The sequence below is a fragment of the Sminthopsis crassicaudata genome, chromosome 2 (assembly GCF_048593235.1).
Source record: "Sminthopsis crassicaudata isolate SCR6 chromosome 2, ASM4859323v1, whole genome shotgun sequence".
NCBI classification, from domain to species: domain Eukaryota; kingdom Metazoa; phylum Chordata; class Mammalia; order Dasyuromorphia; family Dasyuridae; genus Sminthopsis; species Sminthopsis crassicaudata.
This window is the reverse complement of record NC_133618.1, coordinates 125,894,483-125,910,489: the sequence shown is the minus strand read 5'-3', so window position 1 is coordinate 125,910,489 and position 16,007 is coordinate 125,894,483. Positions and strand designations below refer to the sequence as shown.

Below are 16,007 nucleotides of genomic sequence, written 5' to 3'. Positions count from 1 at the left end.
ATGGAAAGCAAGTGTCAAATGTTGGAACTCTAAATGTGAATTGTTATTGCCATCTGTGAGTTTATATACTAACAAACTATACTGCCTAACTTCCTTGTGTATTGTCAGGGTCCTTCTAAATATCTGGCACCTTTTTGGATCTGGTGATTAAAACCTGAGAGATGAAGTCAATAGTCTTAGAAAAGATTTGAAAAATTCCAGTTAAGAAACTTGTAATCTCAGTATTATGACAGAAATAACATAGGATGCCACAATTGATGGGATTAAAAAGCAATATGATCTGTTTTTATGTCCAAGTGGAGAGAATGAAAGACAAAATATTTCATTTAAAAGAGAAAAGGGTTTGATGGAGATTGTCACCTAGCATTCTTTTTATATAAAAGAATATTTTATATTCTTTTTATACAAACATATATTAAAGCTTTGATCAGAAACAAGTACTAAAAATGTTTTTTCAGTTTTTGACTCATCTAAAATGTTAAGAAAATGAGAAACATTCACCAAAGACATATCATTAGTCTCACTGGACTACTGGTCTCCAGTTAAGAGTGTGGGCATATCCATGCTACTCTCCTTGATAGTGTCTTCATTCTTTGAACTGATCCAGGAATAGGATACACTGGACAAAAGGTCTAGGATGTTAGATCAGTGCCAAAATGATTAGGTGAGTCGTAGAGAATTACATATTTACAGACATCATCTTCCTGGATGATAGAACCGAAGACTGGATCTGATTTTTCCCAAAAGGAACAGAGAAGAGAGAAGAGAGGTGAATTAGCTCTCTGAAGTAAAGGGGAAAAAAAAGCACTTATTATGTGCCTATACTGTGCTAAGAACCTTGCATATATTATAATAATTACTAGTATTTATGTAGCACTTGAATATATTCCAAGCACTTTATGATCTCATTTGATCCTCACAATAACCCTAGGAGATAGATGCTATGTTTATCCCCATTTTATGATCGAGGAAACTGAGGCAAACAGGGGTAAGTTATTTGCCCAGGGTCACACAGCTAATAGGTGTCTGAGGCTGGATTTGAACTCAGATCTTCCTGGCTCCAGACCTAGCATACTATATACTGTATGATCTAGCACCTGAAGAGGTAGCAGGAATTCAGATAGTTGACGATGAAGTTCGGTATGAACACCTGCTTTTTTTTTTTTTTTTAATTACAATTGAATGTTCTTGATTACTTCATATAAAGTATTGGATTACTGAGGGGTTTTTCCCCTCTCTAAATTACATGGAGATAACTCCCAACTACAGAGTCTCAAGACAGGGAGAAGGGTCGGATATGGACTGTGTGTGCTTCCTGAGTGATAAAAAAGGATTGCATGGTTGTTTAAACTGTATGGGTCTTAGTTTCTTTTGAAGGTGTTTATAGGATTTTAAAGTTGAAAGAGACTTTAGAGGTAACTGTCCCATCCTCTCATTTTACAGATGAGAATTACCAAGAAGTCATTTGCTGAAGGAGACATAGATAGTGAATAGAAGGGCTGGGATTTGAACTTCCAAATTCAATATTATATCTTGCTGAGGTTTAAATGATTTGGAAAAGTATTCTCCTCTTTCTAATGTTCTATGATTATATAATTATTTATAAGGTTTAAAAAGGGCAAAGATTAGGGAATTTGACACTTATGAGCTACTTTTTGTTGATTAGATTATTTTCCTTTTTTTTTTTTTTCTACCTCCTTATCTTCCCTCCCATTTCTCTCTTAGACTAAATATATGAATGTGAAGATTATTTACCCCAGTGGTGATATTCAAGAGAATGTAAAAAATTGTGAGTTTCTGTACCTTCTCTACTCTTACAGAATTTAACACATTTGAGTAAACATATATATATTGCTTTTAAAACAATAAGTCCGATTAATAATACACACTACTGGAAAGAAATAGGAGGTTTACTTAGGTATGATTCATCATTTTCTCTGCTACAGTAATTATAAGTCTTTTGGTTGGTTTTAGGTCAGATTGACCTGCTTTATTGCACTTTTCCCCCCCCTTCCTAATGGTGGTTAACATTATGGGAAAAAAAAGCGGTGGAGGGAATGCTTAGCAAAAGATAGGTAGTTCATTGCTTTCAATCAGGGAAGCTAGGTGGCGCAGTGGATAGAGTGCTGGGCCCAGAGTCAGAAACACTCATCTTTCTAAATTCAAATATATCCTCAAATACTTGCTAGATGTATGATCTGGGCAAGTCATCTAAACTGTGTTTGCCTCAGTTTCTTTATCTGTAAAGTTAGGGAAAGAAATCCCTAACTACTCTAATATTTGTGCCAAGAAAACCCCAAATAGAGTCATAAAGAGTTGGACCCAACTGAACAATATATTGACAAATTATTGCTTCAATCAGATCAAAGAAAAAAACAGTCTTGCTTTTAGAAAATATAATCTTCTGTGTACTAAGCAATGTGAATACTACTGCAGTGAATGAAATGATTACTGCTGCCAAAAAGCTTACTTTTTTTTCCTCTCAATAATATTTCTCCCAATAGCAAATACATGTAAAGATTTTTGACATTTTGACATTCATTTTTGTAAGACTTGGTGTTCCAAAATTTTCTCCCTCCCTCTCTTACTTCCCCCACCCCAAGACAGCAAGCAATCTAAGTTAAACATGTTCAAACATTCTAACAAGAGAGATAAATGATTCTGTAAGTCTATGAAGTATAAATGTGAAGAGAATTAGTAAAATAATTAGATAATAGTTCAATAAGGTTTTGCAAAGGTGAATATTGAATATTATCTTTGCATGTTTTTGGGAAAAAATAAGTTATTAAAAAATAAAATGTATGAATCATACACAAAGAAAGTAATTCAGTATAAGGTAGATTGAGAGGGAGGATTAACTAATTTATTTTTATTATTTATTTTTATTTAGAATTTTTTTTCCCACAGTATATATGCATGAGTAATTTTTAAAATAATATTATCCCTTGTATTCATTTTTCCAAATTATCCCCCCCCTACCTTCACTCCCTCCCCCCGATGACAGGCAATCCCATACATTTTACATATGTTACAATATAACCTAGATACAATATATGTGTGTAAATACCATTTTCTTGTTGCACATTAAGTATTAGATTCCGAAGATATAAGTAACCTGGGTAGATAGACAGTAGTGCTAACAATTTACATTCACTTCCCAGCGCTCCTTCTCTGGGTGTAGTTGTTTCTGTCCATCATTGATCAACGGGAAGTAAGTTGGATCTTCTTTATGTTGAAGATATCCACTTCCATCAGAATACCTCTTCATACAGCATTAAAGTGTACAGCGATCTTCTGGTTCTGTTCATTTCACTCAGCATCAGTTGATGTAAGTCTCTCCAAGTCTCTCTGTATTCCTGAGGGAGGATTAATTTAAAAGGAGGGTCTTGAGCTACATCCTAGAGGAATAAAGGGAATCTTCGTAAAAGTGAGAAGCATGTGCATTGTAGGCATGAGGGAACTTCACAGTTAAAACACTGAGTGGGACAGATGTGGGATTCAGGTGTGGGGAAGAGAAAGAAGGTTAACTTTCTGGGAGGACAAGGAATAACACAATGAAGGTGGAGGGATAAATTGGGACAAGGTAGTAAAGCTAAATGGGAGTTTATATTTGATCCAAGAGAACTCTGGAGTTGATTAAATAAAGGGTTACATGATTGGATCTGTACTTGAGATAGCTGAATGGAGAATGAATTGGAGTGAGGAGAGATGAAGCATTTATTAGGTGAGAGATGATAAAACTAACTCACCATAGACTGTGTATTATCTTCTTTCTTGATGGCTCTGGATTCCTTTATAACTTTATAACTCAATCAACAAGAATTTATTAAAACTTTATATTTTATTGGAAACAAATAAAATGTATAAAAGACCTAAAAGGCAGGTGTTTTGTTTTGTTTTGCTTTCTTCCCAGTAGCAGCAGAAATAGTGATTTAACTGCAGCGTCTGGCCTTTTTCTGGATGGAAATTAGGGTTTTAAAGTAACATCATCCTCATTATTCTTATAGCTGAATCACTGTATCACTGAGCTGACTCACTATGTTACTAAACTGGGAATTAGAAGCTACCTATTTGAAAGCTTATACGTTTTTATAAGTGTGAAATCTTATAATAAAGAAATTTTCATAGAATTAAAGAATCTCAGATCTGAAAGTAAGGTCAGAGGCTATTGAACTAGTTTTGTTGTTGAATTTTATTCCCATATTTTAGCAGACAGATCTTAATACATAGAAGGACTTAATAAATGCTTGTTGACTGGGTGATAACTCTGGGAAGATAGTAATCAAGTTTATAAATAGTTGCTTTAATATTATTTAGCAGGGAATCAGTGACCTGATATCAGGGTTGGTTATTTCTCTCTCTTGTCCTTTCTGGATAATCTCTCATCTCACTGAAGCTATAGATCTTCATTTCTTGAAGACTAATAGCTGCTTCCTTTTTAAAATTTACAGATCCTTCATTAATTTTTGATTTCTGCTATCCTCCTCTCTTCCTCCATCCCTGAACAGCACACATTCATCTTACACAGAGAGGTTTGGGGCTCAGAGAGTCTCCTGACTCAGGAAGCTTAAGACTACTATTACTACCATTCTGACTAAATAATTTTTCTATATAGATGTTTGGGAATGGCATAACATCTAACTAGAGTTATAGGTTTTTCTCCAATGGTATTTTATTTTTTCAAATGTATGTAAAGATAGTTTTCAGTGTCCATTTTTATAAGCCTTTGTGTTCTAAATTTTTTCCCTCCTTCACTTTCCTCCCTCCTCCCCCTCCTCCAGACAACAAGCAATCTGCTGTCTTTTTAAACATATTTTCATATGTCATGTTGTGTAAGAAAAAAAATCACATCAAAAGGGGAAAAAATCCACGAGAAACGAACAAAAAAAGGTAAAATTACTATGTTTCGATCCATATTCTGTCTTCATAGTTCTCTCTCTGGATGAGATTGGCATTTTTTTGTCTAACTAGAGTTATAGTAAGGCATTTTTCTTGGGAATAAAACTGAGAAATCTACTTCCAAACATATCTTGCTGTTGAGATGAGTGGGGGCATAATGTTATATTCTTGTGCTATAAAAATTAAGTTTCATTCATCACGTCTCTTTTTTAAAATAGTATTTTATTTTTCCAAATACATGTAAAGATAGTTTTCAACATTCACCTTTGAAAAACCTTGTGTTCCAAGACTGCAAACAATCTGATATAGGTTAAACATCATTCATTATGTCTCTATGAAGAAATGTGTTTTAAAATCAGACTTGAAAACGACTTTCTATACACAATTCATTCATTAGTTGGGAATCTTCCTTTATTTGAAATTGATAGTATACACCACAAGTTTCAAACAACTAGAGCTTAGAAGGAGGATTTAGTTTAGGTTAAGAATCTCTGGAGACATTGGGATAATGAGAGCCAAGTAGAGCTCATCCAAATAGGATGAGAAGAGGAGATTAGATGATCAGATTATTGAAGAAGAATGGATCCAGGATCCAAGGCAGAGAAAACATAAAAAGAGTCATAAATGTGATTGATTTAGAGCTAAATCATGTAAAGTTTGATTGCCTCATTGTAAAAATGAGGAAACTCAGGCAGCCTTCTTCTTGATAAAGAAGTAATGGACTCAAAATGCAATGAAAGGCTCTTTTTGGACATAGCCAGTATGGTAACTTGTTTTGCTTGATTATGAAATTTGCTATAGGGACTTTGTTTCCATTTTTTTTTTTTTACTTTTTCTTGCAGGAGTGTGGGAGGGCAAAGTTGAGACAGGGATAGAGTTCAGAGGGAAAAAAAGTGAGAAAAATAAAAGAAAGGGGGAAAAAGAGGCATTGTAGAATTAAAAAAAAAATACAGAGAAGGGAATTGGAGGAAGACCAGGAAAAAACATAGACAAGGAGGGTAACTTTGAAAACTATAGTTTGTCATTACTACATGCACTTAAAAAGAAAATCAAGCTATATGTAACAGAGATCTGAAGTGACCCATATACAATCCTCTTTTTCTGGCTTATTTTATACATGGAAATACCTATTTTCTAAAAACTTAAAAAAAAAAACTTTTTAAAAATGAGGATAAGAAGGTTGCTTGTCTATGGAGCACATAGACATAGAGGTGGGATTCATTTATGCCTCTTCTATCTCCAGTTTGAATCAGAACTCTTTCCATTACACTAAACTGCTTCTCAGCATATGGCCATGTGGCAAATGAAGGCAGGCCAGGGCAAAAGTTGTTTATCGTGTTTTCTTGAGATGTCTGTCTGGAGAATATGAGTTAAAGGATAGAGAAAGAACTGGTTGTTCTTGTCAACTCTGGAAGAGTGCACTAGCAGGCCATGTTCTAAAGTAATGAGAGATAAATTTATAATTTTGAGAGAGAGAGAGAGAGAGAGAGAGAGAGAGAGAGAGAGAGAGAGAGAGAGAGTGTGTCTCATGTTAATCAGGCAATGGTGGTACATGGGGCAAGAATCTTAGATTAGCATTTAGAAAACTGGAATTCTAGATTCAGCTCTGCCATTTAGTAACTGTGCGACTTTGGGAAAAGTAGCTTTTTTAGTCCTTAGTTTCAAGATCTAGAAAATGATAGGACTGAACTGGATCAGGGGTTCTTAACATGGGATATAAGTAGACCAAGGTATCCATGGATAGATTTTAGGGGGTATGTGATAGGATCTTTGGGGATGAGAATTATATTTTAATTTTATCACTAACATTTGGTTTCCTTTGCAATCTTAGGTGTTTATTTTATGTATTTAGAAAAAATATTTTGAAAAGGGGTCTCTGGACTTCACTGTGGAAAGGGTTCATGACACTGAGAAGAGATTAAGAACTCCTGCAGGATTCTTGATAAGGTACCTTCTAGGTGTAATAATTTATTGTTCTGTTTTTAGTCATCTGAATCACTTTACTGTAAGGATATTAGCTCACTTGCAGTAATTCCAATTTTTATTTAAATAATTTCAAGTTGTTTAGAAAAAATGTTTTTTTTCAAAGTGGTAACTGTTATTTACCTAAGATATCAAGGTTCCCATTTTGAAATGACATATAGATTAGAGCAAACCACTAGGCAAGTTTTATCCCTTGGTGTACACACCACCAAAGTCAAGCACAGTCTGCCTGTGACTTAGTAGGTAAGATAAAAGGAATCAATAAGGTACAGGATTTTAATGTAGTTCTTCATGATTCTAACCCTGTAATTTTTTTTTTTTTTTTTTTTTTTTTTTTTGCTTTTCTACACTATCACAATATGTTTTAGTGGTAAGGAAAGGTAATTAATTGAATGGAGTCGTTTTTGCTTTCTAGGGTTTACTTGATCCCTAGAGGCCTAAAAGATATCAGATTTTTATCAGTGAGGCTGTAGAAATCAAGCTTCTTAGTGTTTGTTAACTTTAACAATAACAGCAGTATTGTCTTATTTGCACAGGCCCATACTGCTAACCATATAGTAGGTGTATCATGAGAAATATTGATGGAAAGTCATTTAATTTCTCTAGAGCTCATGTCATGGCCCTTGTTTTTTTCCTCAGGCATGTTTTAGAACCTCTACCAAAATTTCATCTGTTTTATTGCTGTTATCTGACTGACTGACAAATTCCTTAACTTTTCTATTTGTAAAATGGGAGTGAAATGGTTGGTCTTAACAGGGAATTAGGAGAATTAGGTGTTCTTGTTTTTTTTAAAAAGTTTTATTGATTGTTTCTATGTTACATTTATTTTATCATAGTAGCCACATGTATCATAGAAAAAACTATATCCATTTATCTATTTATCTGATAATTATCAGATCTCTCCATCCATCTCTCCATTCATACATCTCTCTATCATCTATCTATCTATCTGTCTGTCTGTCTGTCTATCTATCTATCTACCTATCTATCTGTTCAACAGCTAATAAATATCTATTCAATATTTATCTCTATCTCTCCACCTGTGTATCTACCAACCATGTTAGATTCTATATAGCAAGGTTTCTTAACTTGGGGTCAGTAAAACAAAAAAAATTTGATGGCTATGTTTCAATATAATTGGTTTACTTTGTAAGTAGAAGAGGAGGAACAAGTATTTATTGAATGCCTACTATGTATCCATGCTCAGTGCTTTACAAATATAATTTTATTTATTTTTCACAACAGCCCTGTGAAATAGGTGCTATTATGATTTCATAGATGAGGAAATTGAGGCAGATGGAGATTTAGCAATTTACCCAGGATTATACAGCTAGTATGTGTCTGAAGCTGGATTTAAACTCAAGCCTTTCTGTGTATGCTAGTTTGATATATCGGAGAAGATCCTGAGGAGGAAAACCAGGATGGTGAGGGACTTTTAGTTCATCAGTTCAACAAACTAGGGATATTTAACTTTAATGAGGAAAAAGGAGGGAAGTATGAAAGCTCTTTTTAAGTCTTCAAGTACTTGAAAACATTCCAAAAGATATCATATGAAAAAAGGAATTGTTTTCTTTGGTCCCCAAAGGCAGAACCTGGAGCATTGGGTGAAACTTGCAAAGAGGTTAATTAAGGCTTGTGTCAGGAAAAACTTCCCCCAAATTAGAGCCATTTCAAAGCAAAATTGCCAGATTTGGGAGACTGTGGGTTCCTTCTTTTTAGACATCTTCAAGTAGGCACTATCACTTTGATCAAGTGTATTATTCTTTTTGGGGTTAATTTCTCAAATATGAATTGGACTAAACATTCTCTTAAGTTTCTTACAATTCTATAAACCGTGATTCTTGAATATACTCCTTTTAACAACAACAACAACAAAAAATCAAGTTAAGAAAAACTAATCATCAACTTAACCATATCTCACATTGTGGTCTGTATTCCATGCCCATATTTTTATATCTTCAATGAAAGGAAGAAAAATGTTGTTTATTTATTTATTTTTTCAGTCTTCTCTTCAAGGGCCAAGATTGGGCATTTTAGTAACATTGTAGATTTTCATTTTAAAGTTATTGATATATTTTTGTTTTGATATAACTTTTATTTTAGACTATATCCTTCCTCCTCTACTAAAATGTTTCCACCTTGTAGCAAGTGATTAAAAAATAGAACAAACAGTTCAGCTCTAACCGACAATCAGCTGTGTATGAAATTTGTCTAATACCCATAGTAGGTCCCCTTTAATCCTATGCCCCCCCCACCCCCGGCAAAGGGGAAAGAGTGTAATTTTCTTTTATTTGGGGATAAACTTGGCTAGCATAATTATACAGCATTATGGGGTGGTGGTGGTGGTTTTTTTTTTTTTTTTTTTTTTGGTCCATTTACATTATTGTAGTTATTGTGTATTTCCCCCCTGATTCTTAATTCTATACCAATTCATACAAGTCTGACCCTATTTTTTGAATTCTTTATATTCATTATTTCTTCTAAATGTTTTAAAACTAAATTTTATCTATTTCCAAGTGAAAATATGGCTTCTTTTACTTTTTTTCCACCCAAAGAAAATACATATCAAATACTTCTTCAAATTCACTAATATTTCATTATAATTCATATACTACAGAGAATTCATTTATACTCAGTTGTTAAACATCCCCTTTATTCCCAGCTTTTTGCTACTATAAAAAGTACCACTACAAATACTTTTGCTACATGCAGCATCTTTCTTTGACTTTCTCAGTGTATATGTCCAGTGATCAGATTTGAATACCTTGTAAGAAAAATGTAAGCACCTGTCATGTACTATGAACCAGGAACACAAAGACAAAAATTAAGCAGCTCTTAACCTTGAGGTCAGATTGTAATCACAACCAGGAAATAACAAAATATTCTGTTGATAGTAGAGCTTGAGCTATGGTCCCATTTAAAAAAATACTATGTTATTAAATTAGATGCAGAAATATGACATTTTGAAGGCAGTTAAGTTAAATGTATCTATAGTCATCCTCCCTAATGTAGAGTGGTCTTATGAAGGGTTAGTAGGAAAGAACTTTTGAGGCCGATTGGAATAGTGATTTATGGCAAGTGTAGCATATATAAATAATTAGATTGGCATTGGACTAGAAATGGATAAATCAGTTTTAGAGTCAGCGAAGCCTTACAAATACATCTGTGTAGTCAAATTAAAATTGCCTTGATGTGGTTTTGAACAGGCTCCTAACTCCTCAGGGAGAGTCAAGGGTAATCTTAGAACCTCTGGGTTCCAAATGTGATGCTTTCATAGAAATGTATTTAAATCTTGTGAACTTTTATTATCTTTGAATCATAGAAGATCAGAGCTGGGAGGAGTTTTAGAATAGAATCAGAAAGGGTTTTGCAGATCTATCTGGCTCAGCTCTCATTTTACAGAAGACAAATTGAGGTCCAGAGAATGGAAGTAGCTGATCAAAGATTACTCAGATGTTGAAAGTACTGAGATTTTGAGTCCAGATCTCCTGACCCCCAGTCCTGAAAAGTAAGAGATAAGTTCCATAATTCCTAAACTGAATCAATTTATAAATCTGAGAATGATTAAATCAACTTTCCCTGTTAGTTCAGGTTGCTCCCTCTCTATCCAAATGCCCTAGATTTGGGAGGTTTAAAAATATTGTTTTATTCTAGGATTCTAGCCTAAAAAGGCTGTTATTGTCCTTTCTGGGATTCCCTGCAGACAGTGGAAATGTCAAGGGTCTCCTTGGAATGATCCCTTGATGGGTTTGCATAACTGTAATAAGCCTTAGTCTTTCCTCTCTGTATTTTCAGTGGTTTCTTGACAGGTTCCATAGGAGTGAGAATAAGATCTGCAAGGCTACTAGATTGCCATTCTAGACATTGTCATAATTGCTTGATTTAGCTGGTAAGGAGAGGAGGATTAAGTGTTCTGTGGAACATTCTTATTGATGAAAACTTTCAGATATCTATCTGTAAATTAACACTGTATTGGTAATCGCAGCTATAATATTTTTAAATGTATTTTGTATTTCTAATGAAGCTATGGTTTTGTGTCCAGAATTTAAAAGACTATCTTTAGTAGTAGTTCTGTATTAATATTTAGTTTGCACAGGCTATTCTTTGAATACATAAATATGTTAACTACAGTCAAGGAGGCACAGCATTTGATCTGTGGAGCTAAAAAGGGAACAGCTCTTGCCAGTTACTATTAAGAAGGTTAATAACCTCTCACTATTCTGAGGCTGCCCAGTAATAGATATTGGGCTGATATTAATTAATAATCTTTCTTCTGTGGTAGTTGATGTTTCTTTTTGGAAGGAAATGCTGCAGAGGAGTCAGATGAGACCTCTTTGTGGCAAAGCAATGCAGTTTGGATGAATTTTCTTAGGAATGGGGTAGAGGAAGGCTGGGTTTTTTTCTCTCTGTGTCTGTTCCTTGGCAAGTACATTGGATTGTACTGTATATTGCCTAAGGTCTTAAACACAGAGTACACATGAGAAAGGATTAGGCATTGATGACTGTATCACAAACTCAGTCAGAGATATTCTCATGATAGTCCCTTCATGTAATATGAAAGGAGTTTTGCATTAGAATAATAAGATATAGATTTGAATACTGTTATAAGTAGTTGTAACATTACCTCTCATGGCTTTAATTCTTGATCTGTAAAATAATATGGTCAGATTTAGATGATCCCAGAGGTTCCTTCTAAGTCTAAATCGCTTTTTTGAGCTTGCTTTTATTTTCTTTAGCATCCTTGTGTTGGAATTTAGGGGATTCTGACAGTAAGGAAGTGGCTAAAAACTATGTTCACATTAAATGTACTATTCTACATTTTTGTTTGTAACTTCAAACATATATGCTCCAACTCCCTTTTATGACACTATTATGATAAAGATTCCTGAAGTAGCTTTTTTTAAAGATTAGATTTCAACATGTATGTCCCAAAAACTTAAAAAACATAACCTATTCCAAGTAGGCTGCCTTCTTAGCATAAATGATCTTAAAGTAACAAAGCTGAAATCAGTTAGCATTTTGCATTTTATGTTAACTAGTTTTTTGATGGAAAGTACATTTTGATAATGTGCAAAAACTTTTTTTGTCAATCATTTTATCCTTTTAAGGAAATAAATGAATTAGAAAACAAGGGTAGGGAGGAGGGGATCTGTGCTTTAATTTCATCTCCTTGCCAGTTACTTTTCCTTAGGAATGAAATCACTTTGCTCAGCTCACCTTTCTTCTTGATTACATCTCTTTTTTTCTATAATACTGAGTTCTCCAGAGTTGTATTTCTGTCAACTTGAAAAAAAAATCCAACAAAACTTTCATGTTCTTTTAAAAAAAACCAAGTTGAAGTTGATGGTGGTTTAGACTGACAGATTGGTATGTACCTGATTAAGAGCAACCTGACCCAGAAAAACACTTCAGTGTTAATAAGACATAAAACTGGGCCATTTATCATTTCACACAGCAGGGACCTAAGACTGAAAGAACAGTTTGCTAGGCTATATTGTGAAATTATTGTGAAATTATTATTATTATTAGTATTACTATTTTGTTTTTGTTGTAGCTCCAGAATAGATATAGCTTTGAAACCTTCCTCTTTTCCTCCTATGACAGAAGGCTCTGTGTCACGCCGACCTGGTGCTGAGTTGTGTATTGGGCTGAGTGAGGGGCATTAAGTGCTCCTTTCCAATTCTCGAAACAAGACTCCACTAAATCAAATCAAAGGGGAAACCCCACAGAGACAGTCCCTACTGCTTAACACGGGTTTAGCTCTCCATTGCCAAATTTGAAACCTTGGAGGACATTCTCTGTCTTAACCTGGTCTTGCAGATGGGCTGTGAGTGTACTTGAAGGGCTCAGCTGTCTTTAAGGTATGATGGATTTTACTTTAAGCAGATATTGTTATTCTGCAATATATAAACTATATATAAGTTGAGCATATTCCTCCCATATTTTGGAGGATCTCAGCCTTTACTTATAAGATCTGTATTTTGATGTGTGTTAAACAGTCTTAGTGCATGTTATGAATCTTTTAGCATACTTCAAGTGATAAATGATTAGAGTGAGGTCTACTGAGTTGAATTCTTTTCTCTTACTTTTATTGTTTTAGTGAAACTAGTGACTTAATTATACCATTAGTTGAGTTGATGAATGTAATCCTCAATTTAGCCTAAAAGATCAGAAAGCTTCCTGTTTCATTGAATCTAGTCTGTGGAGTTTTAAAATCGCTTATTCTCCCCCCCCCCCCCATCAAGTGATAACTTTCTCCATTAACTTTAACATTCAGTTGCTCTTTTGTCAATTAAATTTTAAAAATTCAAAAAGAGTCTTACTTGGTGCTAGGTATCAAGATTTTGTTGAAAAGTGAATGAATTTAGTCCATTGTTGGCAGTTAAGTTTTGAGAGTGTCTAAAGGTGTTTTATTCTCTATGAGAATTTTTTTGCATACTCCAAAACAGATATCTGAACAATATTCAAGGTTCAACAGTGGTTAGCTGGGAACTTTAATGCATAGAGGGAATTGAGTGCCTGTGGAAATCTCAGTTAGGAAGAAAAGTAGCTCAGACACATGTTGAATTTCCCTACAGCCTGTGGAAAAGGGCCTTCTTTCTTCCCTTAGGTAACACCTGTGAGGTTTATGAGGTCCTGGAGGAAAACCCAAAAAATCTACATTAGAATGTGTGGTTTCCTGCAGAGGATACTGTCAAAAGAATTTACAGGATGCAGTTATAGGGGCTCAATGCATTTATTGCCATATCATATATTTGTTTAGGGCATTATTACCTTATTAAGTTGATTCAGTAACAGATCTTCTTAAGATATGGTCCTCAGTGTGGTTCAAGAAACTTAAAGTGAAACCTTAAAACATAATTGGACTGTGTTTTCCTATTTTAGTATTAATCATTGATAAATAATGATGATCACCGATTTAGGATTTTTTTTCCTTTCTCATCTGAGTCTTTGACTTGGCCTTTTGCTTGGAGAATGAAGAAAATAAAAGTACAGAGGCCACTATTGTGACATTATACTTACTAATGCTGACTGAGACTTAGTTTGGAAGATGAGGGATATTTTGGTAAGGGGGTGTGTGTGTGTGTGTGTGTGTGTGTGTGTGTGTGTGTAAAATTCCTGGTTTGGAAAATATATATAAATTGGGTTTGGTTCTTTCCCCTGTAAAATATCTTGACAGACACAGGCCCCAGGGGTACATGGGAAGGACTGACACTCAAAAAGATTATCATTTATTCCAATATAAAGAAAGGGAAGAACATAGATTACATTATGTCCAGAGTTGAGTATAAAAGTAAAGTAAACCTAGAAATTAGAGTCAGGGGAAAGTGGGTTCCAAACATAAGGAAATTATGAAAGCTTTGGTATGAAATAGAGCAATGCAGAGAAGGAAAAAATGTTCATTTAACAAATATTTCTTGAACTATTTTGTATCAGGAAAAGCCCTGGTGCTTATTAAAATAAACATGGGAGAAAGAACACAAGGTTAAGAGGTTGAAGAAGGAAAGGATAAGGGGAAAAAGACAAGGAAAGGCAAGACAGTGAGGAAGAAATCTGTGGAGAAATATAGTGTACATGGTAGACTTAGAGGGACCAACCACATATTAGTTTGGCATCCTTTATGCAAAAAGTAGAGACATCTATTCTGAATATCTCACAGTTCTTGATTTCTCCACATCAGTGAATGAAAATGGAAGAACAGAATAGAGAGATCAGTAGTTTATATTTTCAATTCAATAAACAATTATTAAATACCTACTATGTGCTAGTCACTTTGATAAGCTATTTGATTTTGGAATACAGTCAAAGGTTCACAGAAATAGAAATATTCCAACTCAGATCCCTGGGGTGAGAGGGAGATATCTTGGTAGGAAAGGAGTATAAGAATTATCTTAAAGTATTTGGAGGTTTGGTATATCCAAGAGAGATTAGCCTTCATCTGTTTGGTTCCAAAGACAGAAAAAGAATGAATTGGTAGGAATTACAGGGAGGCAGCTATTGGTTTGATATATGGCAAAACTTTTAAATAATAATAGTTTTGTTGTAGTAGAATAAGGTTCTTTTGGTAAATAGATTTCCCTGTCACTACTGTTTTCCAAGTTTGATCATAGTTATGGATATTATGGAGAGGATTTATATTTAAGATGGGAAGTGGAATAAATGTGACTGTCAGTCACATAAACCTTAGTGTGAATTTGAAATTTGGGGAGAAGTGGTTATTTGCTTTTTAAACTTTCCAAGTATGTGGTTCTGAGGTTCTGCCTTAATATTTGATTTACTATTATGTGCTTTTGTATGCATCAATAATACTGGTGCATTAAATCTTTTTGGATAGTGATTATGGAAGGAACCATAGACTAACCAATCTTTGAATAATAATTTATCCATTATTTCTTTCACATTTGCACTTTAATGATCATTATATTTATTATTATCTATTATCATATCTTATATATCCACTCTTTGATCACTATAATTACTCTTCAATATAGACCATTCAGACATTTAAGCAAGCATTTGGTTCTTTCCTACAATGTCCCTAATTTGGAGATGAGTAAACTAAGCTTTATACAGCTGTGATAGCTTGCTCACAATCACCATGAATGATAGAATTCAGGTCTTCTAGATGATAATCTAATTCTAATCTCATTTAATTGAAAAGCCATTTAAAAAAATTTTAGCTTTTTATTTACAAGATATATGCATGGGTAATTTTTCAGCATTGACATTGCAAAACCTTTTGTTCCAATTTTTCCCCTCCTTCCCCCCACCCCTCCCCCAAATGGCATGTTGACCAATACATGTTAAATATGTTAAAGTATATGTTAAATACAATATATGCATACATGTCCATATAGTTATTTTGGAAAAGCCATTCTTTAAAGCATGATTTTGTAAGAGAAGTATAAAATTATATTTACCTGTTCTCTTTTCCAACACAATATTTTTTCTTCATTGCTTGTGGAAGGTGATAAATTGATAGTGCTTGAAGGCCATATGAAAAATTTTTGTAGTCATATGATATCATTATATTCTGGGAATATATACTCACATGAACTTTATCCTTGGCAATTCTTTTGATATGCAATTGAAAACTGAAATATAAGGGACTTGGGCTGACCATT

The 16,007-nt window shown here is 34.0% G+C and overlaps 1 protein-coding gene across 7 annotated transcripts in view; it reads left to right on the top strand.

Moving 5' to 3' along the window:
• The window catches only part of GREB1 (growth regulating estrogen receptor binding 1), a 189,578-nt gene that overhangs the window by 42,288 nt on the left and 131,283 nt on the right, over window positions 1–16,007 (top strand). For 6 of the 7 annotated variants that reach the window (XM_074287208.1, XM_074287211.1, XM_074287209.1 and 3 more), the window contains exon 1: window positions 12,494–12,743. The exons of the other annotated variant lie outside the window; for it this stretch is intronic. The gene's annotated coding sequence lies outside the window, so the exon portion shown is untranslated. Of the gene's footprint in view, window positions 1–12,493; window positions 12,744–16,007 lie in introns of those variants that run through there. 7 annotated transcript variants of the gene reach the window in all.